Here is a 25,652-nt window from a genome sequence, read left to right on the forward strand (position 1 = left end):
TTAAGATTGCTTTGATTTTATGTGTTTATTTAAGGGAATTTAATAGGCTTACAATATTTTTACCTTCACTCCTGAACATGGTATGATTCTCTATGTTTTCAGGTCTTGTCTGTGTCCACAAATAGAGTTTAAATTTAATAGCTTTCTTGATACATCTCTTGTACATCAATTCTCCTGTTAATTCATAGGTATTTTACAGTTTTTGCTGCTATTATAAACTGGATTTTTCTTAAAGTGAAAAATAGTGCTTCAGTCAAAAATTGTTATTTACTTGAACTATCCAACTTCTATATCATATGATATCGTATCGTGGTCTGCAAGTCTCAGAATACATTTTAATATGTAAGTGGCTTTTTGAAACTGTTTAAAAATCAAGAATCCAATATTTTAATTCCTATCATAAAAAAGTTTTGCTTGATAAAACAAATACCACTTGGGCTTCCCTGGTGGCGCAGTGGTTGCGAGTCCGCCTGCCGATGCAGGGGACACGGGTTTGTGCCCCGGTCCGGGAAGATCCCACATGCCGCGGAGCGGCTGGGCCCGTGAGCCATGGCCGCTGAGCCTGCGCGTCCGGAGCCTGTGCTCCGCAACGGGAGAGGCCACAACAGTGAGAGACCTGCGTACCACAAAAAACAAAAAACAAACAAAAACAGACAAACAAAAAAAGCACCACTTAAAACTGCCCATGTTTGTAACTGTCATTTCCTTTTTATTATATCTCCTTGTTCTTAATTTAAGATCTTGTCTGTTTATTGGTGCTCATCAGAGGTCTTGGACCTTCTTTGCTTCTCTCCATTTTTCTGAATTTATTTTTGCCATCCTTGGGGAAAGAGAAACTCATCATATGGAGTACAAAAGTTTTATTGTACTTAAGGACACCTTACTTCTTGGAATATTGCTATTGTAGCTAAAGAATAAGCACATCAAGAAAGCTTTGACTCAGGTAATCACAATTCTTCCCATATAGTGTCCTCTTTCAAGTGTGTCACTACCAATGTAGGGTTTGGGGTATCATGTTTGCTTACAGTTGTTTATTTTGTGAAATAAATGATTGTTTATTTCATGTAACAAATTTTTTTGGACAAGTGATATCATTTTAGTTGTTATTACCACTGGGATGGGCAGGGCAAAGGGGAATGGGGCAGGTTGTGGGTTTATGAACTAAGCATACAGGTCGTGAAGGTGCAGACGCAGAAACAGCCGTGAGGTGGCGCCAGGCTGCACAGGTCGCCCCAGGATGCACGGTCCAGGATGTGCGATCTGGGGCTGGGAGCTGGAATCTGTTAGCAATTCCAGGAGACTCCAGGGCTGGGCCTCTACAGGGCTGGTGGGCTTGGGAACCCCCCTCCCTCAGGCCTCAGCCTCAGCAGGGTTTCTCTCCAGTCCAGGGAGGCCAGGTTTGGGGCCGGGGCCAGGCCTCGGTGGTGCCCATCTGTTTGAGGTGCAGTTTGGCTGTCACAGCGGGGATGGTGTCCAGCCCTGCCAACTGGGCAGAAGGTTGGTGACCATCTTCTTCGCACGCTGCCAGGTCCTTTGCAGCAGGGAGGGCCCAAGACCATTGGGTTACGGTGCAAAAACTCCGCGTAATCCTGTGCCAGAGGTTGCAACTGCGGGTGAAGGCCACCTTGACCACTTCCTGGAAGTTGGCATAGATGTTCTGTGCAGGCAAGCTGAGCACTGGACGGAGGCCCTGTGCCCATGGTCCTCGCCATCTCCTAGCCCCTCTGGTAGGTCACCAGCTCCAAACCCATTCTACCTCAGCTTTTTCACCAGCGACGTGTCCTTGCACAGGTCAGTCTTTCAGCCCACGATGATGGGCATCTCCTTACAGAAGTGATTCAGGTACCACCGGCTAAAGATGTTGTTAGCGCTGTCTGGGCTAGTGACCTGGAAGCGGAGGTGCAGGATGCTGGCGCCATGGTAGAACAGGGCCGCAGGCCGTCCTGGTTGACTTGTCCTGCAGTCCCTTGTCCTGCTGTGTTCCTTGCCCTGCTGGGTCCTGTTGGGGCAGCAATGTGGAAGAAGTGGGGTAGGGGGAAGTAGAAAAAATTTTTTAATCTTAATGTTTTTCTTTTTTAATTTTGTCAGTTCAATACACTTCCCACGCTGTGGTATATCTAAAATCTTGGGCACAGTTATTCAAAATAATGCTTAGATATTTGAAATCTAGTTTAAAGTCACCTTAAAAACCTGATGACTTCAAGATGGTGGAGGAGTAAGACGTGGAGATCAACTTCCTCCCCACAAATACATCAGAAATACATCTACATGTGGAACAACTACAGAACACCTACCGAATGCTGGCAGAAGACCTCAGACTTCCCAAAAGGCAGGAAACTCCCCATGTACCCAGGCAGGGCAAAAGAAAAAAGAAAAAACAGAGACAAAAGAATAGGGACAGGACCTGCACCTCTGGGAGGGAGCTGTGAAGGAGGAAACGTTTCCACACCCTAGAAGCTCCTTCACTTGTGGAAAGGGGGTGTGGGCGTGGGGGGGGGGAGCTTCAGAGCCACGGAGGAGAGCGCAGCAACAGGGGTGCAGAGGGCAAAGCGGAGAGATTCCCGCACAGAGGATCGGTGCCGACCAGCACTCACCAGCCCGAGAGGCTTGTCTGCTCACCCGCCGGGGTGGGCGGGGGCTGCGAGCTGAGGCTCGGACTTCTGAGGTCAGATCCCAGGGAGAGGACTGGGGTTGGCTGCATGAACACAGCCTGAAGGGGGCTAGTGCACCACAGCTAACCGGGAGGGAGTCCGGAAAAAACTCTGGACCTGCGTAGGAGGCAAGAGACCATTGTTTTGGGGTGTGCAAGGAAAGGGGATTTCTTCCCTGTCTGCTCACAGAAGGCAGAGCGCCGCCTAAACGAGCTCCAGAGATGGGCGTGAGCCGTCGCTATCAGCTCAGACACCAGAGACGGGCATGAGACACTAAGACTGCTGCTGCAGCCACCACGAATCCTGTGTGCAAGCACTGGGCACTGTCCACACCCCCACACACACCCTCTCTGGGAGCCTGTGCAGCCCGCCGCTGTCAAGGTCCTGTGATCCAGGGACAACTTCCCTGGGAGAACACATGGTGCGCCTCAGGCTGTTGCAATATCATGCTGGCCTCTGCCGCCGCAGGCTCGCCCCGCACTCCGTACCCCTCCCTCCCCCCCAGCCTGAGTGAGCCAGAGACCCCGAATCAGCTGCTGCTTTAACCCCGTCCTGTCTGGGCAGGAACAGATGCCCTCAGGCGACCTACACGCTTAGGCGGGGCCAGATCCAAAGCTGAACCCCAGGAGCTGTGCGAACAAAGAAGAGAAAGGGAAATCTCCCCCAGCAGCCTCAGGAGCAGCAGATTAAATCTCCACAGTCAACTTCATGAACCCTGCATCTGTGGAATACCTGAATAGACAACGAATCAACCCAAAATTGAGGAGCAGCTGTAGACTTGGGATTTGCTCTCTGTGACTGACCTGTTTCTTTTTTTTTTAATTTAATTTTATTTATTTTTTTATACAGCAGGTCCTTTTTAGTCATCAGTTTTATACACATCAGTGTATACATGTCAATCCCAATCACCCAATTCATCACACTACCACACCCCTCCCCCCTGCCGCTTTCCCCCCTTGGTGTCCATACGTTTGTTCTCTACATCTGTGTCTCTATTTCTGCCCTGCAAACTGGTTCATCTGTACCATTTTTCTAGGTTCCACATATATGCGTTAATATACGATATTTGTTTTTCTCTTTCTGACTTACTTCACTCTGTATGACAGTCTCTAGACTGATTTTTATGTTTATCTTCATATAGTTTTTACCTCTTGTTATCATTGGTGGATTTATTTATTGGTTTGGTTGCTCTTTTTTTTTGATTATTACCTTTATAAATATTTTTATTTTAATAATTCTTTTTACTATAATAATTTTATCTTTTTAAAAATTTGGTATTATTTTCTCTTTCCTTTTTTCTCCCTTTTCTTCTGACCTGTGTGGCTGACAGGGTCTTGGTGCTCTGGCCTGGTGTCAGGCCTGAGCCTCTGAGGTGGGAGAGCCGAGTTCAGGACATTAGACCACCAGAGAACTCCTGTCCCCACATAATATCAACTGGTGAGAGCTCTCCAAGAGATCTCCATCTCAAGCTAAGACCCAGCTACACCCAACGCCAGCAAGCTCCAGTGCTGGACGCCCCATGCCAAATGACTAGCAACACAGGAACACAACCCCACCCATTAGCAGAGAGGCTGCCTCAAATCATACTAAGTTCACAAACACACCGAAACACACCAACAGATGCAACCCTGCCCACCAGAGACACAAAATCCAGTCCCAGCCACCAGAACACAGGCACCAGTCCCCTCCACCAGGAAGCCTACACAAGATACTCAACCAACCTTACCCATTGGGGGCAGACACGAAAAATAATGGGAACTACGAACCTGCAGCCTTTGAAAAGGAGACCCCAAACACAGTAAGTTAAGCAAAATGAGAAGACAGAGAAATATGCAGCAGACAAAGGAGCAAGGTAAAAACCCACCAGACCAAACAAATGAAGAGGAAATAGGCAGTCTACCTGAAAAAGAATTCAGAATAATGATAGTAAAGGTGATCCAAAATCTTGGAAATAGAATGGAGAAAATACAAGAAATGTTTAACAAAGACCTAAAGAAAAACTAAAGAGCAAACAAACAGTGATGAACAATACAATAAATGAAATTAAAAATTCTCTAGAAGGGATCAATAGCAGAATAACTGAGGCAGAAGAATAGATAAGTGACCTGGAAGATAAAATTATTGAATAATTATGCAGAGCAGAATAAAGAAAAAAGAATGAAAAGAATTGAAGACAGTCTTAGAGACCTTTGGGACAACATTAAACACACCAACATTCGAATTATAGGGGTCCCAGAAGAAGAAGAGTAAAAGAAAGGGACTGAGAAAATATTTGAAGAGATTATAGTTGAAAACTTCCCTAATATGGGAATGGAAATAGTTAATCAAGTCCAGGAAGCACAGAGTCCCATACAGGATAAATCCAAGGAGAAACACGCCAAGACACATATTAATCAAACCATCAAAAATTAAATGCAAAGAAAAATTATTAAAAGCAGCAAGGGAAGAACAACAGATAACACACAGGGAATCCCCATAAGGTTAACAGCTGATCTTTCAGCAGAAACTCTGCAAGCCAGAAGGGACTGGCAGGACATATTTAAAGTGATGAAGGAGAAAAACCTACAACAAAGATTGCTCTACCCAGCAAGGATCTCATTCAGATTTGATGGAGAAATTAAAACCTTTATATACAAGCAAAAGATAAGAGATTTCAGCAGCACCAAACAAGCTTTATAACAAATGCTAAAGGAACGTCTCTAGGCAAGAAACACAAGAGAAGGAAAAGGCCTACAAAAACAAACCCAAAATAATTAAGAAAATGGTAATAGGAGCATACATATTGATACTTACCTTAAATGTAAATGGATTAAATGCTCCAACCAAAACACATAGACTGGCTGAGTGGATACAAAACCAAGATCCATATATATGTTGTCTACAAGAGACCCACTTCAGACCTAGGGACACAAAGAGACTGGAAGTGAGGGGATGGAAAAACATATTCCATGCAAATGGAAATCAGAACAAAGCTGGAGTAGCAATTCTCATATCAGACAAAATAGACTTTAAAATAAAGACTATTACAAGAGTCAAGGAAGGACACTACATAACGATCAAGGGATCAATCCAAGAAGAAAACATAACAATTGTAAATATTTATGCACATAGGAGCACCTCAATATATAAGGCAAATGCTAATAGCCATAAAAGGGCAAATCGACAGTAACACAATCATAGTAGGGTACTTTAACACCCAACTTTCACCAATGGACAGATCATCCAAAATGAAAATAAAAAAGGAAACACAAGCTTTAAAAACACATTAAGCAAGATGGACTTAATCGATATTTATAGGACATTACATCCAAAAACAACAGAATACAGTTTCTGCTCAAGTGCTCATAGAACATTCTCCAGGATAGATCATATCTTGGGTCACAAATAAATCCTTGGTAAATTTAAGAAAATTGAAATCATATCAAGTATCTTTTCTGACCACAACGCTATGAGACTACATATCAATTACAGGAAAAAAAAAGTGTGAAAAATACAAACATATGGAGGATAAACCATACACTAGTAAATAACCGATAGATCACTGAAGAAATCAAAGAGGAAATCAAAAAATACCTAGAAACAAATGACAATGAAAACATGATGACCCAAAAGCTATGGGATGCAGCAAAAGCAGTTCTAAGAGGGAAGTTTATAGCAATACAATCCTACCTCAAGGAACAAGAAATATCTCAAATAAACAACCTAACCTTACACCTAAAGCAATTAGAGAAAGAAGAACAAAAAACCCTCAAAGTTAGCAGAAGGAAAGAAATCATAAAGATCAGATCAAAAATAAATGAAAAAGAAATGAAGGAAACAATAGCAAAGATCAATAAAACTAAAAGCTGGTTCTTTGAGAAGATAAACAAAATTGATAAACCATTAGCCAGACTCATCAAGAAAAAAGGGAGAAGATGCAAATCAATAGAAATAGAAATGAAAAGGGAGAAGTAACAACTGACACTGTAGAAATACAAAGGATCATGAGAGATAACTACAAGCAACTATATGCCAATAAAATGGACAACATGGAAGAAATGGACAAATTCTTAGAAATGCACAACTTTCTGAGACTGAACAAGGAAAATAGAAAATATGAACAGACCAATCACTAGCACTGAAATTGAAACTGTGATTAAAATTCTTCCAACAAACAAAAGCCCGGGACCAGATGGCTTCACAGGTGAATTCTAACAAACATTTAGAGAAACGCTAATAACACCTATCCTTCTCAAACTCTTCCAAAATATAGCAGAGGGAGGAACACCCCCAAACTCATTTTACAAGGCCACCATCAGCCTGATACCAAAACCAGACAAAGATGTCACAAAGAAAGAAAACTGCAGGCCAATATCACTGATGAACATAGATGCAAAAATCCTCAACAAAATACTAGCAAACAGAATCCAACAGCACATTAAATGGATCATACACCATGATCAAGTGGGGTTTATCCCAGGAATGCATGGATTCTTCAATATAGGCAAATCAAACAATGTGATATGCCATATTAACAAATTGAAGGAGAAAAACCATATGATCATCTCAATAGATGCAGAGAAAGCTTTTGACAATATTCAACACCCATTTATGATAAAAACCCTCTAGAAAGTAGGCATGGAGGTAACTTACCTCAACATAATAGAGGCCATATATGACAAACCCCAACGTCTTTCTCAGTGGTGAAAAACTGAAAGCATTTCCTCTAAACCAGGAACAAGACAAGGTTGTCCACTCTCACCGCTCTTATTCAACATAATTTTGGAAGTTTTAGCCACAGCAATCAGAGAAGAAAAAGAAATAAAAGGAATTCAAATTGAAAAAGAAGTAAAACTGTCATTGTTTGCAGATGACATGATACTGTACATAGAGCATTCTAAAAATGCTACCAGAATACTAGTAGAGCTAATCAATGAATTTGGTAAAGTAGCAGGATACAAAATTAATGCACAGAAATCTCTTACATTTCTATACACTAATGATGAAAAATCTGAAAGAGAAATTAAGCAAACACTCCCATTTGCCATTGCAACAAAAAAAAGAATAAAATACCTAGGAATAAACCTACTTAAGGAGACAAAAGGCCTGTATGCAGAAAACTATAAGGCACTGATGAAAGAAATTAAGGATGATACAAACAGATGGAGAGATATACCATGTTCTTGGATTGGAAGAATCAACATTGTGAAAATGAATATACTACCCAAAGCAATCTACAGATTCAATGCAATCCTTATCAAACTATCAATGGCATTTTTCACAGAATAAGAACCAAAAAAAATCTCACAATTTGTATGGAAACACAAAAGTCCCCGGATAGCCAAGGCAATATTGAGAAAGAAAAATGGAGCTGGAGGAATCAGGCTCCCTGACTTCAGACTATACTACAAAGCGACAGTAATCAAGACAGTATGGTACTGGCACAAAAACAGAAATATAGATCAACAGAACAGGATAGAAAGCCCAGAGATAAACCCACGCACTTACGGTCACCTTAACTTTGATAAAGGAGGCAAGAATACCAAATGGAGAAAAGACAGCCCCTTCAGTAAGTGGTGCTGGGATAACTGGACAGCTACATGTAAAAGAATGAAATTAAAACACTTTCTAGCACCATACATAAAAATAAACTCCAAATGGATTAAAGACCTAAGTGTAAGGCCAGACGCTATCAAACTCTTAGAGGAAAACATAGGAGGACACTCTATGACATAAATCACAGGAAGATCCTTTTTGACCTACCTCCTAGAGAAATGGAAGTACAAAGTAAAATAAACAAATGGGACCTAATGAAGCTTCAAAGCTTTTGCACAGCAAAGGAAACCATAAACAAGATGAAAAGACAACTTTCAGAATGGGAGAAAATATTTGCCAACGAAGGAACTGACAAAGGATTAATCTTCAAAATATGCAGGCAGCTCATGCAGTTCAATATCAAAAAAACAAACAAGCCAATCCAAAAATGGGCAGAACACCTAAATAGACATTTCTCCGAAGAAGATATACAGATTGCCAACAAACACATGAAAGAATGCTCAACATCACTAATCATTAGAGAAAAGCAAATTAAAACTACAATGAGGTATCACCTCACACAAGTCTGAATGGCCATCATCAAAAAATCTACAAACAATAAATGCTGGAGAGGGTGTGGCGCAAAGGGAGCCCTCTTGCACTGTTGGTGGGAATGTAAGTTGATACAGCCTCTATGGAGAACAGTATGGAGGCGCCTTAAAAAACTAAAAATAGCACTACCATATGACCCAGTAATCCCACTAGTGGGCATATACCTTGATAAAACCATGAATCCTAAAGAGTCATGTACCACAATGTTCATTGCAGCTCTATTTACAATAGCCAGGACATGGGAGCAACCTAAGTGTCCATCGACAGATGAATGGATAAAGCAGATGTGGCACATACATACAATGGAATATTAGTCTGCTGTAAAAAGAAATTAAATTGAGTTATTTGTAGTGAGGGGGATGAAACTAGAGTCTGTCATACAGAGTGAAGTAAGTCAGAAAGAGAAAAACAAATACCGTATGGTAACACATATATATATGGAATCTAAAAAAAAAAATGGTTCTGATGAATTTAGGTGCAGGACAGGAATAAAGATGCAGAGGTAGAGAATGGGCTTGATAACATGGGGAGTGGGAAGGGTAAGCTGGGCCAAAGTGAGAGAGTAGAATTGACCTATATACACTACCAAATGTAAAATAGATAGCTAGTGGGAAGCAGCTGCATAGCACATGGAGATCAGCTTGGTGCTTTGTGACCACCTCATGGGTGGATGCCGCGGACCAGCCGGAGAAAGAGGATTTCACCGCCCAGGATCAGAAGGGAAGGGGTAAGGAACTGAAATAGCACTGACGAATGGGGTCAGAAGGACCAAGACAACTGATGGTTGCAAGGCAAATTGTATTATGCTACAGTTGCAGATTATATAGACTAGAAAAAGGGAAGTTGGTTGCCAGATGGTGGTTTACATCATCTACAGACTGTCTCGGCTTCAAGGTTAACTTCCCTGGGAGAAAACCCATAAGCCCAGAATCATCCAAAATAACCTGCGTGTGCAGGGGGGAGACAGCTTTGCTCGTTTCCATTCTTTCTGATCCCTGGGCCCTGGTGATTTATCTCCCATGGAATGAAACGAGGGGAACAAGTAGGCACAGTTGCTTCGAGCAGCGGCAGCATGCCTGGCATGTCCGCAGCTTGCTCTCAAGGCAGACCGTTTCCCGCAGGTGGGATAGGGAAGCTGGGAGGGAGATGTAAGAGGGAGGGGATATGGGCATATATGTATATGTATATCTGATTCAGTTTGTTATAAAGCAGAAACTAACAGACCATTGTAAAGCAATTATACTCCAATAAAGATGTTAAAAAAAATGTTTGATTTGCCATTTGGCAAAAGAAAAAGAAAACCTCATGACTAAATGGCAGAAGGAAAATTAAAACCATTATTTCATAATTTTACCCCAATTTAATATCACTGGAGCTATTATTGGCATTTAGATTTCCTAGGCCTCATATTTATATGTGTATACATATAAAAACCCAATCCTTACTTAAGGGTATAAAAATAAGAAAACATATGTTTTAAAACACTTTATAAATTTAAAGTGCCTTTAATTCCTAATATCAACAGTACATTGTGATATTCTAAGTGTGGTACAAATTAGAGGCATTGAAAGCATAGATAATGCATTTCCATTTTCAGCCATTAAAGAACACCCACAGTAAAAGGTAATTATTTTCCCTTGATTATGAAACATTAGGTTGTGATGCTGTATGCAGAAATTTTGTTTAATTATAAACAGAAGAGCCTGGGATGACATGGTGACAATGGCTACAAAAGCCAGGTTTAAGTGCTTTCCAAGCTGTGCTTGTTTCATTAATGTGGAACTGTCATTTTTGCTGACTTCTGTTTACTTGCTGAGGAACTGACAAGGGAAAAGTGTCCATCTCTAGTTTCTAATACTAATGTTAATCTCATCTTAAATCCAGCACATCATTTTCTCTTATATAACAAAGTTATCAGTCAACCCCCCAGTGTCCCTGGCAGAAGGAATAAAAGCATATATATTTTTAAAAAACATGACACACTTTATATTTCCTCAGTACCCACTATCAGAGCTATCATTTGTTGACCATTTGTGTGCCAGAACATTTACAGACCTCTTCTACGTGCCTCATAACTACAGCATAGGGTAAATTTTGTTAGCCCATTTTATAGAAATGACTATTTCTTGTAGTTGTGTGTGAAAAATTGTAGAGTGATTTTGAGGCCCTGCGTGCTATCTTCCTGCCGAGAGAATTTACCTTTGCTCCTGGCATGCAGGAAGTTAGAGGGGGAGTACTTCGGACCCATTTGGGAATGAGCTGATTTGCAGCTGTATTTGAATTTTTTTGGAAACTATTCTATTTCAAGTTGCTCTTATTCCTATAGAACAGTCCCCTGATGAGTCCTAAGTGAAAGCTAAGAGTGTTTACTAGGATCCTCCCCTTGGTGGGATCTCATCTTTATTTTCTTAGTCCACTGAGACCACTGAACTCTCTGTTGAACTCTACTCAGCTTTTTGGCCTCTGAGTTGCTGCCTCTTGGACTTTTTAGCCTCTTGGCCACCACCTGTAAAAAGCCAATGACTGAAGGGAAAATATGATGATGAATTTGGGCCTTGCCTCTTCGTACTTTCCTTTTCTCCGGGATATTGGCTCCTCCTCAAGTCCTTGCTGCCTTGGTAGCACATTGCCTTCAGGTGTTTTGTTTTTTTAAAAAAAATATCTACCCGGGGCTTCCCTGGTGGCGTAGTGGTTGAGAGTCCGCCTGCCGATGCAGGGGACACGGGTTCGTGCCCCGGTCCGGGAAGATCCCACATGCTAAGGAGCGGCTGGGCCCGTGAGCCATGGCCGCTGAGCCTGCACGTCTGGAGCCTGTGCTCTGCAACGGGAGAGGCCACAACAGTGAGAGGCCCGCGTACTGCAAAAAAAAAAAAAAAAAAAAAAAAAAAAAAAAAAAAAAATCTGCCCAGCTTTTCTAGTTGTTTTCAGTAGAGAATGGTCTGACAGCAGCTAGTCCCCCATAGCTGTAAGTAGAAGTCTTTCATGGAGGCTTTGTCTGGAAGCTCATTGATTTTTTTCCTCAAAACAAACTCCAGCATTTTTGTGGAATCACATTGATTTTGTTGTTGCCCCTGCTCTACCAAAAACAATTCATGATCCACTAAATCTGAAATAATACATTGCTTTCTACAATATTTCTCTTAAGTGGAAAGCTCTGTCCATCTCACAGTTGGTTGACAGGTACCCCATTCCTAATGCTGCTGTAATTACTGTTGTAATAACTAGAAGAGAGATAAACAATAAAGTTAGGGGATGAGAATTCAGGAGATTTCTTTGACTCATATTCTGATTATAATATAGAATATACTGGATGTTTAGTAAAGCATTATAAAATGCAATATTTCAAGCCTATTGTGTGTATAGTGTAAAGGCCAATTAAAACTTTGGGGAAATTATCTCATCAAAATTTGAATTTCATTTACTTTGCTTGATATTAAGTCAAGCCATGAGGCACTAAATAGTACAGTGATGATCAACCATGGCTGTATTAGAATCACCTGGAGAGTTTGAAGAATTAAACTATACTCCAGGTGCCATCCACAGACATTCTGATTGAGTTGATCTGGGGTGGGACGCAGGTGTCTTCCTACTTTATAGCCCTGATCTGAATCCTACTTAACTAAGTGTTTTCTTCTCTGTAAAATTTTCATCCATATCTCTGGTCTGTTTTTTTGTCTTAATCTGAATTTCCAAGTTTACTATACCCTTATAGTATTAGAACACTTATTTATATGTTAATTTCTTTTCAAATTATCTTACACAGGTCTTGCCTCACCACTAAATTGTCAACTCTTTGATGAGGGATTGTATCTCAAAATTATTTTGTATAACCATGAACCCAGCCTAGTCCCTGGCAAAGAGAAGGTACATAAAGGTGAAAAAAAAAAAGAAAGAGGCAGGATAAGATACCACTCAGAGAAAGCACTACCTTTGCATGAGAAAATAATTGATAAATCATTCATGATGGAATGTGAGAACCTGAAGTTGTTATTAGTAGAAGGCTACACCCGAGGCAACCAATAAGCTTGTTAAATATCCTTGCTTTAGAGATGAAGAGAAATCCAGGGGTGAGGACAAAGAAAAGGCTGAGATAGAACCTCAGAGTGGAGAGGTGAGGAAACAACAGAGGAAAGCGGAGTGTAGCTGAACATAGTAGGTGGCTGGGGAAATTTCAAAGAAAGAACATTATTATTCAACTTTAAGTTGTTTCTCTTCCTGCAATTAAAAAAAATAATAAACTCTGTCTCACCCAAGAAATCATTAGTTTGCTACATAGTGCCTTATTAAACATATTATGACTTATTTAGCTTAGTTTTTTCTTTTTTAAAATAGTGGGAATTGGCCGATTACCATGTATGGTTGTCTCATGGGCCAAAAAAGAATAAAACATAAGGAAGGGCAGGACCAAGGGCAGGATGGACTAATTCAGTGAAGGTCAGGGCTTGGAGTTAGAACTCACCACTTTAAGACCCTGTGTAGAAATTTGGGGAAGGTAATAAGACTTTCACAGATAATACAATGGATGTTCAAGCCAATCTCATTTAAATTTTAAGGTCTTTAAGCTTTAAGATTATAAGATTTAAGATCTTAAGCCATGACAAGGGCTATAGAAAAAAATTGCTCTTTCTTATTTGATGTAAGGAACATGTCTATATATATATACACCAATATCTATCTATCTATCTCTCTATTGAGGACTGCCTGGGTTTAAATAGCAGCTCCACCATGCATTTCCTCTGTGACCCTGAGAAAGTTATTTCACTTGTCTCTGCCTCAGATTTCTTAACTGAAAAATAGAGATAATAATAGTCCCAATATCGGAAGGTTATTATGGAGATCAAGTGTGCTGGGACATGTAAATCCCTCAGTCAAGCACCTGGCACATGGCAAGCATGCAAAAATTGTTAACTACTATCAACCTTTTTTCTGCAGGGGTATAGTTCTCCATCTTGCTATGTACCAGTCACCCATGGAGTTTGGGAAAAAGTGTACTTTCTTGGGTTCTACCCCAAACCCATTCATCAGTATTTCTGGAATTGGAGCCTGGGCATATGTGAAAGAAAACCACAGGGATTCTGAAGTGTAGTCAGCTCTGAGAAGCACTTCTAAGATATGTTCTTTGGTAGAAAAATGTGAGGATATGTGAGAATTTCGATCACCTACAGAAATTTTGCCACTAGAGACACATAACTCAAGCTACCAAGCCCTAAACCCATTAGCACCAAAGTGAGTAATGTCCACTGCAGATGTGGAAAAGCAGCTGTTGAACACATTTGAGGGTCTGCCTGGAACACATCCTTGAGGGAAAAATGTTTGCCTGTGTATTACCAGGAGGCTCTTATTGAAAGACAATAGCATTTTTCTGTTTTGTCTTGAGAATGAATTCAAGGACTCAGAGAAACCAGTGGCTCCGTGGTTATGAATGTTCACATTAAAACGCAGAACTGTCTTTTCCCTTCAAAGTGAACCCAACTGTTATTGGCGCATTAGGATTTTTGCATTGCAGAAGGCTAGAATGGGAGTAATGATGTCCTGACCCTTGTGACAGATGAGGTGGACCTTTCCAAATAGTTGTGGTTTCCTGGAATCCCTCTTGCCTACCACTGACTACTACAGGTTTGGTATATTTTTGTTGCTCAAACTGATACCTGACCACATGCACATGTTCTTAACTTGTTTGTCAGGTTCTTTAAAGGTTCTTTATTATTGTGATTGCTGGATAATAAAGACTAAGCTAGTTGGCTTGCATTCAAGATTCTCCAGTGTGATTCCTCCAGTGCAATTACTTTATTCTTGTTTTAGCCAATTTAGCCTATTTCTGGTGTACCAAACACTCTAAAGATAGAGGTGATTTTTGATATCGTTGTTATAATTAGCCTGGATATGAACATTTGCCAGAAGACTCAGTTCTTTTCTCCTGACCTTCCCTTTACAACCTGAGGATAGGCCAATGATAATTATAAGGAGGCAAAAACTTGTAATAGGGATTCAGGGCGTGATCATATACTCCCAACATCGATCAAAGTTTTAATTTGGAGGGAGGCAGAAGACTGCAATGATTAAAAGAAATACTTCGGAGGTAGATTTTTCTTAGAAAATTTGCTTAGCTTCTACCTGATTCTAGCTAGTCCCCATATTTCACGGGCAAGGTAAAAGCCACTGGGCAGTGTGGACTGAAAGGAGTGTTCAGAGCCGAGGAAGAGATATGAATAAAAAAAACATTTAGGAGAGTGGGGTGGGCTACTTGAGGGAATAAAACAATGCTGGTTTAAATCATGCTTTTGTCAGTTGTGTATAAAGAAACACTACTTCATGTAATTCTCATTAGATAGTGAAGTAAATTTTGTTGGGAGGGGGTGTTCAAAGAAGTTGAACAATTTGCGTTAAATAAAACAATGGTAGGTAACAGAGCTGGGATTGGCAGATAGATTTAACTCTGAAGTTAACTTCTTTCTACTGGTTTTGGATAAAAGACTAAGAGAAATGATGTGGATCAAAGACTAACTGACAGGCAACATTCTATTTCTCACATAACTGTTGGACGGACATTATGTCAGTGTTCATCATGGTCAATCATATCAATGTCAACACTTACTTGTGGAGTAAGTATCTATTTAGGGCTGACCATTATTAGCAATGAAAACACACTGGAGTTCTGAGATGATTTTGCTTAATGGTGAAGCTAGATACTTTAAAATATATTTTCAGAACCATGTGAGCAAGTGAAATGAAAAGCTGAAAAAAAATAGAGCTTTATAAATAATAGAAGTCTTGACCTTCTTTAATATTACAGAGCAAATAGCTCTACATTCTAATTATTGGTGGATAATGCTGAATATCTTTGGTGAAGTTAATTGAAGAGTGGCTCTTGAATATTTTGCCTAAAATATCCATGCCTCACTTTTATGCTGCTAAGTCCTTTAAAAAACACATACTAATAACTGAGAAGAAACACAGTCTAGACTACATTTCTGTTCAGACTCTGCATCCCGGTTCTTCATATTAAGGGGCTGCAGCAGTGCCTATTATTTATGCTGGGAGAGAAGACAGAGGGGTATCCTAAGAGTCAGTATTAGTGCTTCTTGTTCTTTTACATTCTTGCATTAATCTCTTGCGTGAAGTCAATGAGCTATTCTATTTGGGGGACTTTTCATTCTTTTGCTTGTGGGTTTTTTCTTTTGTCTAATGCTGTAGTCTTGCACAATTATGCAGAAGATATCAGACTACTTTTTTTTTTTTGCAGTATGCGGGCCTCTCACTGTTGTGGCCTCTCCCGTTGCAGAGCACGGACTCCGGACGCACAGGCTCAGCGGCCATGGCTCACGGGCCCAGCCGCTCCGCGGCATGTGGGATCTTCCCGGAACGGGGCACGAACCCGCGTTCCCTACATCGGCAGGCGGACTCGCAACCATTGCGCCGCCAGGGAAGCCCGATATCAGACTATTTTTAATGTTCAAATCATGATAGACCTGGTAGAAAGAAAATTTTACTGTTCAAGGATGTGTATTGATTTTTGACTTTTTTTTTTTTTTTTTTTTGTGGTACGCGGGCCTCTCACTGCCGTGGCCTCTCCCGCTGCGGAGCACAGGCTCCGGACGCGCAGGCTCAGCGGCCATGGCTCACGGGCCCAGCCGCTCCGCGGCATGTGGGATCCCCCCAGACCGGGGCACGGACCCGCGTCCCCTGCATCGGCAGGCGGACTCCCAACCACTGCGCCACAAGGGAAGCCCACTTATAATTTTTATGGTGGTTGACATGACAAAAATGCTGTGAATTTTAAAATACATTCAAATAATTTGTAATGTATTAATCACTAAAATCTATTTGAAATGCAATAAGTACATGTGTTAAATACATTATTTGTTCCACCAAAATTCAATGCTTAGTGCTGTGTGGATCCACCAACTTATTATAATACTGCCTTCTAGAATTCAACAGAAATGATCTAGAAAATGCCTTCACAGAGGAGTGAGAGGGAAGGTAAGCAAAATAGCAAAGGGTAGTAGATCTCTCAGGAGAGGATGCTAAGTGTTGGATGGTTTTCAGAAATTTCTAAAACCCCAAATAAGAGACATCTAGCTTCACAATCTAAATTTTTACATTCAGTATGGTAAAGTAAATGAGGGATGTTCATAACAGACTCAGGTTACTCTGAAGATAAATTTGCCATTTGAATTTTCTAGTCAGCACTATATTAATTTAGAGAGATTATGAGGGGTTACTCTGAAATGTTTAGCCTATTCTTTTGCCACTAATATAGAAACCTCTAAAAGTCTAAAACCAAGTGAAGCCATTTTTAACGAGAGACCACGTTGTATAGAGGTCGGGATTCAGGTACTGACGCATGTTCTAGCTCAGAGGCTTATTAGCTACCTGCCCTAGGTCATTGCATTTGATCTCATTGGTTCTCAATTTCTTTAACTGCAAAAAGGAAATATTAATAGGATTGCTGTGGGGATTAAATAGATTATATTTAATGCACCTAGTACAAGTTTGGCACATTTTAGTGCTTATTAAATGATAGCTATTGTCATTGTCATTATTATTATTAAATTCCATCCTTCCTAGATGTAACAATAATTTCTAAAGCAGAAGCTATGATGCCAGAGTTGCACAAGTAAATACTACTAGAAAAAAAACGTCCTTATATTTTCCTGTATGGAAGTGTTTTGCTAATATTTCCAGTAAAACTCTTTAAACAAATCTTTTGGAATATGAATTTGTATTAGGGAGTGGCTCGACATTAAAAAAAAATCAGTTTGAGGGCAGTAGTCCATGTCAAAAGGGGTTTATGTGGAGGCCTTGATGTTTCTGCTGTGGTCAGTATTTAGAGTGAGGGAGGGACTGGCAAGCCACATTGATATTTCAGTGGTTTACATGATGCTTTCTTTGTTATGGATACCACATCCTTACATGTAAAATTGTTGGAGAGAAAGCAGCCTATGCTGCTTATTTTCTCTCTATTATTCTAAAGCTGTTCTCATTAGAGGGCCTCGTCAAGAAAATAAAAAATATAAAAGGAAGACTAATGATCTCTATCCAGTGATTTTTTTTTTTTTTTTTTTTTTTTGCGGTACGCGGGCCTCTCCCTGTTGTGGCCTCTCCCGTTGCGAAGCACAGGCTCCGGTCGCGCAGGCTCACGGGCCCAGCTGCTCCGCGGCATGTGGGATCTTGCCGGACCATGGTACGAACCCGTGTGCCCTGCATCGGCAGGCGGACCTTCAACCGCTGCGCCCCCAGGGAAGCCCTATCCAGTGATTTTTAAAATAACAAATCTAGATATATGAGAAGGCAATGGATTTTTATAGGTAGTTCTGATGGTACTTAAACTGAAAAAGATAAATGTTTACTTAAAATGAGAGTTCAAAAGAGAAACAGGAATGGAAAGTAAACTAATTGCCAAATAAACAGAATGAATTTTTTAGGTAAAACCATGGAGCAATTAATTTATTAAATGAAGACAGCAGCTGGAGGGGTGACATTTGTCTTATTATTGCATATTATTCCATATAATGTATGTAAGTGTTGCTGTGTAAAAATATAAAAGTAACCAAAAACGCGTCATTGAACTGCATCCTATTACCTTGAAAAAAGGAAATACCACAAGCTAGAAAACTAGCTCTGTCTTTTTATTTTTGAAGCTTCAGGGTGAATTTTTGACTTTTCTAAGAATTAACATAAATAATTCAGTGACTAGACGTAACCTCGTTTAAAATATTTAAAGTACAAGATTACAAGAGCAACAGCATAAACCCCCCTGAAAACTCACAAAGGTGCTTAATGTCTCTAATTACATTTAAAGAATACAGTGGCTGGGCCTGGGGAATAGCCACTGTGGAAGTCGGCTTACACACTGATCGACCCATTTGGATAAATAGAAAAACCTGAACCCTTTCTGTGTAGTTGCTTCAGCTGAGGACCCTTGAGGCAATCTCATTTTGCAAGTATCCTCTGAGACTCCAGAAGTGATTTGAGGAGGGAGTAGGTTGAGTGAAGCAGAAATAAAGCTCACTTAAAAATATGGGGTCTGTAAAGATGATTTCTTATCTAAGGGTATTTTTATCATAGCGGCTAATTACTACTGCTGTGGACTGAATATTTGTGTCCCCTCTAAATTCATGGATTGAAACCTAATCCCCAGTGGAATGGTGTTTGGAGGTGGGGCCTTGGGCGGTAATTAAGTCATGAGGCTGGGCGCTCACGTGGACTAATGCCCTTATAAAAAGAGGAAGAGAGGCGGGTTCGCTCTTTCTCCCAGCATGCATCCGGGATGTGGGGCAGTGTGAGGACCTACGAGGAAGACATCCCTGCCGGAGACCCAGACCTCCAGCCTCCAGAACTGTGAGACATGAATGTTTGTTGTTTAAGCCCTCCCGTGTGCGGTATTCTGTTATATCAGCCCATACAGGCTAAGACAACTACCAATTTCAACCTGTCCGTACAGAAATATATAAAAACATTTTCTCTACTATACTTTTAAGGGAAACGCCTGTTAACACTGACTTATTTAAGGAAGTTTATTTATAGTTCTAAACTATTAACTTTTGAACTTCTTTAGATTTTTTTTTGATACTCTAAATTATTGTAGCTTGAGTTGCCTAATGATTTGGGAGTAATTGATAATATTTTAAGGCAGCTCTACCTCATGCAAGCAATTCCAAATTAAATGGCATTAAGAAATCTGTGTCATGGGAAGTTGTTTTGTATCTCAAAGAAGTATTTGTAAACAAATGAGAACATCTGTGTTGTGGGCGAAAGGTGAAATTAGAAAAGCAGAATGTGAGAAATTGATATTGAGGGACTAATTCCCTTATAAAAAGACTTGAAAGGGCTTCCCTGGTGGCGCAGTGGTTGAGAGTCCGCCTGCCGATGCAGGGGACATGGGTTTGTTCCCCGGTCCGGGAAGATCCCACATGACGCGGAGCGGCTGGGCCCGTGAGCCATGGCCGCTGAGCCTGCGCATCCGGAGCCTGTGCTCCGAAACGGGAGAGGCCACAGCAGTGAGAGGCCCGCGCAAAAAAAAAAAAAAAAAAAAAAAAGGACTCTAAGAAAACCTCTCAAGAAAATAGTATTTTTGGCTGCATTGGGTCTTCTTTGCTGTGTATGGGCTTTCTCTAGTTGCGGTGAGTGGGGGCCACTCTTTGTTGCAGTGTGGGCTTCTCATTGTGGTGGCTTTGCTTTGTTGCGGGGCACAGGCTCTAGGTACACGGGCTGCAGTATTTGTGGCACGTGGCCTTAGTAGTTGTGGCTCGTGGGCTTTAGAGCGCAGGCTCAGTAGTTATGGCACATGGGCTTAGTTGCTTCTCGGCATGTGGGATCTTCCTGGACCAGGGCTCGAACCTGTGCCCCCTGCATTGGCAGGCGGATTCTTAACCACTGCGCCACCAGGGAAGCCCCAGCTGATACTTTTTAATGACATTTACCAAATCAGGGTAATGCAAAGAAAACGATTTACTGAGATTCATTTATTTGGAGAGGCACGTGGCAGGTGGGATTGGAGTCAAGGTTTTCACTGAGTCTTGCATTATGATGATTCTAAGATCCTTGAAATATTTTGGCTTTTGAGGGAAGGGGTGGCATATAAAGAAACATGTAGAGGACTATAATAAAGAGTTTAATGGTCAAGTGTTCGCCACCTCCACTGTGGGTGCAGGCATTACACAAGCAAACAAAACAGATAGGATGGGCTAAGTGGAAGGAAAGCCACTGTTGAACATAAAATTGGCTCATGGGTTGTTTCATTTCCTTTAATACAGATTTCAAAGCAGCCAAGTATTTTTGTTAGGTAGAGCTCTTTGTTTAGATACAGGTCTGATGAGTTAATCATCTGTTGTAGGAGTTAGCAAACTTTTCCTATAAAGCGTCAGTAGTAAATATGTTTAGTGTAGGGGACCATGTGACCTCCATTGCAGCTACTCAACTTTGATGTGTTAGGATGACACAGCTTTAAACAATATGTAAATGATGAGCATGGTTGTGTCCAATACATCTTTATTTAACAAAACAGGAGGCAGGTGGGATTTGACCCCTGGGTCATAGTTTGCTAACCCTGTGGGCTGATAACACTTTCCTGTGTAAGACTTGAAAATTTGCTTGGTAGAGTTTAAGAGGAGTGATAACAAGCTCTATCTTTGTGACTTCTAAAAACTTTATTATTTTATACTTTAAAAATTCTGTAATAGCTCATCTTGGATATGACCTTTTATGGAAACAAAGCAAATTTTTATAATTTTGTACTTATTTGCCTATATAACCCTGAGACCCATTCCAGACCACAAGCATCTTAAAGGCAGAATGGATTTATTTCACGTCTATATTCTCAGTGCACTGTATAGTGCCCATCACTAAACAGATACTTAATAGACGTCTTAATTGAAGCATCAAGTGTTTAAACATTTCTAGGCTGCTTCAAGTGCAATAAAAATTCTAAAAATCTTGAAACAAGGAAAGGACTCAAGGGTTCCTTATTATACAATAATGAGCCCACCTGTCAATGTTTTGCTTGCCTTTGGAAGCATTTTTATTGCTGCAGTACAAAAAAGTTCCTGACTGAAAGCTTTTACTTAGGGTTTCCATGGAGTCAAAGACATAGACCCGGGTGGGTTTATGTCAGAGGAATATCAAACATAGTGTGTGGGGCAGTAGAATCCCATTTGGCGATATCGTAAAGATTCCTCTATCTGTGACCCTGCATGAACAACTTGCAGGGTGAAGCCTGATTCCATTGTCAAATCCTTTTGTGTGAGCAGTAAATATGACCAGGGTGTAGCAGGTTTCCTTTAAGTTCCAGTGGCAGCTGATGGGCAGGAAATGTTGACTGGTAAACTTTACAAGGACAAAGTAAATGCCTCATTCTATGAGAAAGTTTCACGATTATCATTGAATACAGGGAGGTTGCAGTTATCCTTAATAGCAGTAAAGGATTGCATGAATGAGTGAATCACATACGTAGAGTCATCAAAGTTTTTCTAGTAGTTGAATAGTACAATGAACAAACAATTTGTGGGATGTAATGAAAGGTAATTCTCTCTTTTTTTTTTCTCCAATAGTCCCTCCACGTTTATTTGGTGGGTCTGACTTGTCCTCTGCCCTGATTGAAAACCCTGGGAGCCCTTATCTGATGACTCTTAAGAAAGTCCTACCATCCCTTAAGTCTTAAATTTCTAAAATTAAATATGTCTTGTGTCTTGGATTTGCTTTAACTCATGAAACAAAACTAGATAAAATATATGAAACAATTTTGAAGGCATTGAGCATCAGGCATGGAGAGACAGTGATGACGGACAGAAAACAAATTAGTGTCCTGAAAAAGAGTTGCAAAAGCTTTGTATGAAGAAAGAATCCTTGATCTGCAGGAAGATTATTGCAAGTGTTTAGCAGAGTACTGATTAGCTCATCATGTGAGAAACCAACAAACCTGAGTTGAGGGAAGAAACCATTTGAAGGGATCAGCTGGGGCAGTTATGTGGCAATCAAGGTCGAAATAGTGCCCGTCCCACCAGCTAGACTGGAAAACTTTACAATTATGGAGCCCTGAGTAGAGTACTCAGAGGGTCTTGCCTTAGTAGTGTGGAATAATTATCACAATAAAAGGCAGGGGTTGTAAGATTGGATAAAACTAAGTATACAGATACATGAAAAGATACTTATAGTTAGTGCTTAGGGCAATGCAAATTGTCTCAATGGGATACCACTGGGTATCTAATAGAATGGATAAAATTAGAAAGACTGACTAGCAAATGTTCGCAGAGTGTGAAGGAACTGGAACTCTCATAAACTGCTGATAGGAATGTAAAATATTACAACTACTTTGGAAAACTGGCAGGTTCTTACAGAATTAAAATATACCTGCCATATAACCTGTACATTCTGCTTCTGGCTATTTGCCCAAGAGAAAAGAAGGCATACATCCATACAAAGACTTGTACGTTCACAGCATAGCAGTTTTTTCTGTAATAACCAAAAACTGGAAACAACCCAAATGTCTATAGCTTATGAATGGATAAACAAATCATGGTATATTCATACAGTGGATTACTCAGTAGGAAAATAGAATGAACTCTTATTACACACGACAACACTGATTTGTCTCAAAATTATGTTGAGTGGATGAAGCCAGGTAAAAAATATTATGCACTATATGATTTAATTTATATAAAATTCTCAAAAAATGCAAACTAATCTATAGTGACAGAAGGTAGATCAGCAGTGGCCTGAGGACACAGTGGGGGATTTGGAGGAATGAGAGGGAACAGGAAGTGATGTGCTGGTCCATTGCTTTTCCTTTGAAAGCCCAGCTCTCTGGTATCCCCTCCCTGTGATCTCTGCTCCAGTTCAGAGATGTTGAGGCTGGATTTCGTAGACAAGTCTGAAGCATTATTGCACCTCAAATATCAATAGTATCTCCACTGAGAAACGCTGTTTTTGAGTGTCAGCTGAAACATCTATTTTAATGTCACATTGCAGTCATCTATACAATTAGAAATCAATGCAGACCACACATGTTAAAAAAAAAATTAAAAATCAAGAGAATCTCTTCACAAAGAATTAGTGTTCAGTGTGACTGAAATGTGAATCAAGTGTTTGCAAGCTTTATTCACATCTAGCCCCTTCTCTACTTCCATATGTTGTTTTAGGGGAGTTAGCTTGGACATCTCAAAATAACAGAATTAAAGACATTTAACTGTAATTAAAATTATTACTTAGTTAAAGCCTTTTATTACAATACTTGGTGATAGTTACACAATGGTACTGCCTTGTGGTTAGGACCTGCTAGCCCCATAGTACATGTGTGTTATCTAGTTAGGGTGTCTACCTTTTTATTCCTTAAATATCAGATGACTAGAATTCAAGACAATATTTCTATTGGTATTTGGACAGGAATGTGTAGACCAGAATCATAAGTACCTCTCTACTTTCATCTAGTCACTTTTCTACCGTAAGCCATCCTTTCTATGACACACCTGCCCACCACCCCTAAAACGTTCTTGGAAACTAGGAGTAAGTAGCAAAACTTACCTGGTTTGAGATCTAACTCGTTTCCAACCTGTTCTCCAAAAACGAGGAGCCAAATAATGGAAAGGGTGGAAAAGTATGACTTCCACTTTTGAAATGCTATTTTTCTCTAAGTTTTATGTTTAAAAATTTAGGAAATATTAAAAAAAAATTTTGAACGATTGATACTGTATCTTCAGTAGCACTTTTAACACCTGACCTCTGAACAGAAACTGCTTTAGTTATTTTTTTCATTTCTATAATCTCTGCAGTTTTCTCGCCCAATACACTTTTTGGGGCTTAAAACAATCTCACAAAGTATCGTTTGCATTTTAAGGCTTTCCTTTCTGTTCAGGCAAGGGCCTCCTGATATCTGGGAAATATCACTCACTTTAATTTGGACATGCTGGCCCATCTCCTTGAAGTATGAGGCTTACAGGCATTATATCAGTTTTGTGACTCCCCTCCAGGTTGCAATATGAGATGTTGAGTTTAAATGAAAAAATGTTGATTGGACTTTAGTTACCTTAGAAAAATGCCTTTTTCCCATGTAGTCTCAAAAATAAGAAAGACCAATCTGTGTGCTCTCTGTGCTGTTTCTGTGATTAAACTTCAAGGGAAGTGGTGGTAAGATACGGTTCTCATATCTTTGGATTTCGAATCTGTTCTTGGTCTGTCAGTTACATTGAAATAAAAATTTTTTAAAGCACTGCAAAACCTGTATTTTGAAGCGTTCATCTGTACAGGTGGAACTTGGCCTGGCATATTTTATTATCCAGGTCTGGCAATTTAAAAGGATAATTCTACTTAAAAGGATATGCTTATAAGGTAACTGAACAGTTCCTTATCTTTAGAAGCATTTCTGTAGACATTTAAAACTGATCATTTTGTCTGCAGGTCATAGGCTTAAATTTTTTATATCATTACTAAGAAATCATATTTATACTGCTGGTTTTGGTAAGTGCTATGCTGAGTAATTTAGACAGTAGTGCTGAATCTCACTCTAATAACACTAATTGAGGGAATTTTGTAAAGTATGAAATCTTAAATGAATTATAGAACTGTATTCATAGAGCTAAATTTACTTTAGAGGTGATCAGGACACATTGGTTTTTAAAAATTGTTCCGAAATATTACTGTTCACTGTATACAACAAAACATTTCTAAAATATTCTTTTTTAAAATAAAAGTGTTAATTGCAGTACTTGACCAGAAATCATACAATTATGAGTGGTTGGAATATCTTTACAATCTGCCAGAATGTCTTAGCCAACTTTGTCATAGAGTTTCTACTACATGATTCGTTCATTTGCCAACTCAGATATTTTTGGTTAAAGAAAACACATAATGTAAACATAATTGTTTCTGTTGCCTTACGAGAGGCACTAAGTTGCATCTCCCATGCCATAGCTATTTACTACCAGTGCAAATTCTTGCATTTTTTTTAACCTTAGATAAGGTGTCATTATTTTACAATGCCATGTATAAGGTATTTTTTTTTAAGTTTTCCCCCATATAAATGTATATATGTTACGTATTTATTTTTGGCTGCATTGGATCTCTGTTACTGCACGCGGGCTTTCTCTAGTTGCCGTGCTCGGGCTTCTCATTGTGGTGGCTTCTCTTGTTGCAGAGCACGGGCTCTAGGCGCATGGGCTCAGTAGTTGTGGCTCTCGGGCTCTGGAGTGCAGGCTCAGTAGTTGTGGCACACGGGCTTTGTTGCTCCACGGCATGTGGGATCTTTCCTGACCAGGGCTCAAACCCGTGTCCCCTGCATTCGCAGGTGGATTCTTAGCCACCGTGCCACCAGGGAAGTCCCCATAAGGTATTTCTGCAGAATAAAACATATTGGGGATTATGTTGCTTATCTACATTTACCTT

General features: G+C 40.1%; 1 protein-coding gene across 11 annotated transcripts in view; it reads left to right on the plus strand.

The window, feature by feature from the left end:
* MALRD1 (MAM and LDL receptor class A domain containing 1) overlaps positions 1-25,652 on the plus strand; it is a gene marked incomplete at its 5' end in the record, with an annotated part of 1,062,652 nt that overhangs the window by 44,862 nt on the left and 992,138 nt on the right. For 2 of the 11 annotated variants that reach the window (XM_079915184.1, XM_079915187.1), the window contains one exon: positions 18,972-19,118. The exons of the other annotated variants lie outside the window; for them this stretch is intronic. Of the gene's footprint in view, positions 1-18,971; positions 19,119-25,652 lie in introns of those variants that run through there. 11 annotated transcript variants of the gene reach the window in all.

Source organism: Stenella coeruleoalba (genome assembly GCF_951394435.1).
Source record: "Stenella coeruleoalba genome assembly, chromosome: 2".
Taxonomy (NCBI): Eukaryota; Metazoa; Chordata; class Mammalia; order Artiodactyla; family Delphinidae; genus Stenella; species Stenella coeruleoalba.